Raw genomic sequence first — 4,492 nt, forward strand, 5'->3', positions numbered from 1 at the left:
ACGAGTCTGCTCTCAAGTTCTGGACACGAAGTCATTTTTGTAAAATCTTTTGAAACGAGAACAAAACTTAAACAGTGACATTTAAAGATTCAATTTATGCAATCACCCCAAATTCATATGCTTAGCTCTCACTAGGCCAAAATAAGAATGAATGCACCGGCCCGTATGGACAGTTATTTGTGTTATTGAGAAAATAAAAAGAAAATGCATATTAAATAAGGAATCTTACATAAATGTTCCAACTTACCAACCTCTAGTCGTTAATCACAGACTTACCAAAACTAGACAAGCACATATAAAAATTGAAAATTCAAATAAATAAGGTTCTTTCTCTCCAAGAATGACATGCAAAGATCTCCTTCCATATTTTTAAGCGTGATTACATCATTAGATGCAAAAGGGGAAAGAAAATTTCATGGATGAGATAGCAAATAAGGTGATGAAATACAAGAAAATATCTATCCAAGATTCCAAAAACCTAAGCAAAAAATATAATTTTTCAATGGGTATGGTAGAAATTTATTGAAAACATATAGATGAGTCAATATACAAATTTTGAAAAAGATTGGAGGTGATTTGGACTGATTTGGCATCAAAATTCGTAGTTAAATCGAGTTTTAAAAAATTTTCTGCGACACATGTATCACCCGTATCACACACAGGTATACAGGATATACATGTGATACACATTTGATACAATATGATACATATGTGATACACATTTGATACATGGTGTGATACACATCAAAATTTTTTCATAATTCATTTTTTATTTTAAATTTTCAATTCAAACCATCTCAAAACTCCACCAAATCATCCCAAAACTGAGATTCAAGCTCCTTAAGATGTATCCAATCTATTCTAATAACACCCACTCAAAAAAAGTAAAGATTTGATCTTTTTTTGCTACAAATAACTAATTGGCTAATATTAGTAACATTTAGCTAATATTAGTAATATTTAATAAATTAGTCAATTTTTGTAATAAATTACTTCTAAAGGGATATAGGTGGTACTTTCCCTATTAATATACGCTAGAAGGAAAGCTTGAACCTTCAACCTTGTCGGTTTAGGATTTAGCTTTCAACTTTTGGTCGCGAAGTCATTTTTGCAAAATCTTTTGGAATAGGAATAAAAATTAAACAATGACGTTAAAAAAAGATGAGAAAAGTATATTTTTAACTACTCTTTATATATATTGACTAGCGGATGTAATAAATTTCGGCCGACCGATAAATATTACATTTTGTCGTTTATTGATTCTATTTGTGCAAATTGCCCCAAGTTCATACGCTATCCTCTCTCTGGGCTAAAATCAGAATGAATGCACTTTGTCTGGCAAAAAGTTATGGAAGTATGATACTTTTTAGAGTGGTCTTTAACTTTTGACCCCCGCTTGCCTCACGGTAGAGTAAGACTTATTATACTTGAAGTCTGGTCTATGGGGCAAACGGAGACTAAAATTGTAAGACCATCCACTTTAAAAGTTATTTGTGTACTTCACCCGAGCCGGATGAGCAGCTATATTTGTGGTGTTGAGGAAAAGCTTATATCACAATCATGCGCTAGAAGGAGGGCTTGAACCTCCGACCTTGTGGTTAACAGCCACACGCTCTAACCAACTGAGCTATTCCAGCTTGTTGATCGACCATTTCCACGTTTTGTTTTTCTAAAAAATTTAGTCTGCTCTCTTTGAAAGCATTCACGCCTATTTACTAAGGGTTTGAAGATCTTTTTGCCTCTATATTACGAAAGGTTCTTCATTATTCAATGGAAATATTAATTATTATAGATCTCGTTAGAAATTGATATACTATTTGACAAATCCACCACAAGTTTTAGTCGATTTGTCAAAATTGTAAATAAGACTCTTAACATATATCATGGTTCATGACGTAAGAGCTTTATCAACGTATCTAATAAATATTAGCTGTAAAAGTCGATGATGCAACGAAAAGAACCTAACTTCCTCTGTGCTTGTTGTATGCTTTCAATTGGTAACTTACGACAATGCAAAGTGATGGTGAGTGCTCTCAATTGATACACTCCTCCTTAATTGTTCAGGTTCAAGCATGTCACGACCCAAAATTCACTAAGGACCGTGATGGCGCCGGACACTGCTGTCAGGCAAGCCAACCAAGTTACTTAATCAAATTCTCGTTTTAATACTTCTGAAATCTATGATTTTCCTTCAAGTTTAGCAATATTAAAGAATGTAGTCTCAAAACAAATTTAAATGATAAGCTGTAAATACAATACTTCAAACCATCCCAGAACCCGGTGTCACAAGTGCATGAGCATCTACTGATAAGGAAATAAAATACAACATCCGTCCGGAATACAATGGACAGGAAATAAATACAATGTACTGAAGAGTGCTATACTAGCTACGGACCGCCTCGAATAATGCAACTCACCTAGCCCCCAAATCATCCGCGCTGCTACGCCCAGTAGCTGCTAGAGATAAATATACCTGTGCAACAAAAATGCACAGAAGTGTAGTATGAGTACGTAATCAACGTGTACTTAATGAGTATCCCGCCTAATCTCGAAGAAGTAGAGACGAGATGGTCAACTTGGACACTTACTAGAGGCCATTTGACAATTATACTAAAAATGTGAGGAAATTATGGATTTATATAGCAGTTCTAATTCACGAAGCCAGAAAACAGATAAAACACCTTCAACAAATAATCAAGGATTTTCAAGGTTTACTCTTTATTATCTTATCAATTTATGTCAAGCCACGAAGGGCAAATTTCACATTTTCAGTTCTCAAGTAACAATATAACATGCGCAAATCACACCGAGGCGACGGTCCGATCCAACAGAAATACGCCCAAGTCCGAAATCATCATACGAACCTGCTGGAACCTTCAGATCCCGATTCCGAGGTCGTTTACTTAAAATTCCAATCCTAGTTCATTCTTTCAACTTTAAGCTTCCGAAATAAGAATTCTCTTCCCAAATCAACTCTGGACTTCCCGAAATTCAATTCCGACCACGCGTACAAGTCATAATACCTGAAATGAAGCTGCTCATAGCCTCAGGCTGCTGAATGGAGCGCTAGAACTCAAAACGACCGGTCGGATAGTTACAAAGCATAATTTACTTCGTCGTTATAGCAAATTTAGTGATGTCTACTACTTTTTGAGTTGCATCGTCCTTACTTCCTATTAATTGTGTGAAAATAAATTTTTTGGCAAGAGATTCTTAGTGCCTTTAATATGATTTCTGTTGTAAAATGAAAATCTTTTAGAAAGATGACTTTTTGTACGAATAAAGTTCAAACGTAAACTCCATCGGTGGGGGACCCAGAATTTTGTACAAGCAGGTTCAATCAAAGAACACGATAGTCGATTGTATGAGTGCAGCGGTAAAAATAATTTGTGTACAACTCTTTTTTGTTCATCAGATCCCTTCAAAATGAAGTCATTTATTTTTTGTTAAAAAAAAGGTAGGGAGAAATTTAAAATAATAACAAAGAAAATTTCGTCCTTTATTTTTTTTTTAAATTTATCTATATGAATTAACAAATTTTATTTCAGAAAATTTAGCAATTTTACCCAAAAAGTGTGATGACCCAAAAAGTCATCACTTGTGTTAGAAACAAATTCGGTGTTCTGAGGCCTAAAAACCTCCTTTTTACCTCACCTCGATTTGCGTGCGGAGTCCGGGCACGTAACCGAAAAGCCATTATATGAAAATCTGTGAAAATAATGAATTTTGCCTTTAAAATAAATTTAAGTTAACTTCGCTCCACATTTTGAGTAAACGGACCCGGATCCGCGTTCCGACGATCCCGGGAGGTCGATAAGAAAATGTGGGACTTGGCGTATGCCCGAAATCGAATTCCGAGGTCCCTAGCCCGAGAAATGAATTTTTAAAGAAAATTATTTTCTGAAAAATACATGAGTTTTTGAAAATGAAATGTGTTTGAAATTTGATGGTATCGGGCCCGTATCTTGGTTCCGGAGCCCGGTACAGGTCTTATATGTGATTTAAGTGGAGTCTGTGAAGTTTGGTAAGAAACAGACTTGAAATGACGTGAATCGGACCTTATTTGAGAAAATTGGAAAATTTGATGTTCTTAAGTGATTTCATGATTTTGATGCTAAATTCATAGTTGTAGATGTTATTTTGGTGATTTGAATGCACGAGCGAGTCCGTATGATATTTTTGGGTTAGTGTGCATGTTTGGTTTGGAGCCCCGAGGGCTCGGGTGAGTTTTGGACAGGCCACGGAGTGAAATTGGACTTAGGAAAATTGCTGCTGTGTTGCAGGTGTGTAGCAGGCCTCTGATCTCGCATTTGCGAGATCAGGCATCGCAATTGTGATGCAAGCAGGGTTCGCAAATGCGAAGAACCCCGGGCCAGCATTATCTCGCATTTGTGAGATACACTTCGCAAATGCGAAGTGTTTAGTTTATGCCTGAAGTCGCAAATGCGACACAAGTATCGCAAATGCGAAGAAGGCTGGATAATTGACTTGG

The 4,492-nt window shown here is 36.0% G+C and overlaps 1 non-coding gene across 1 annotated transcript; it reads right to left on the reverse strand.

Moving 5' to 3' along the window:
- Positions 1-1,563: 1,563 nt before the first annotated feature.
- On the reverse strand, positions 1,564-1,637 carry TRNAN-GUU. The gene has a single exon. It is a non-coding gene; the product is annotated as a tRNA-Asn (tRNA).
- Positions 1,638-4,492: the final 2,855 nt, after the last annotated feature.

Source organism: Nicotiana attenuata, unplaced genomic scaffold (genome assembly GCF_001879085.1).
Source record: "Nicotiana attenuata strain UT unplaced genomic scaffold, NIATTr2, whole genome shotgun sequence".
In the NCBI taxonomy this organism is placed as follows: domain Eukaryota; kingdom Viridiplantae; phylum Streptophyta; class Magnoliopsida; order Solanales; family Solanaceae; genus Nicotiana; species Nicotiana attenuata.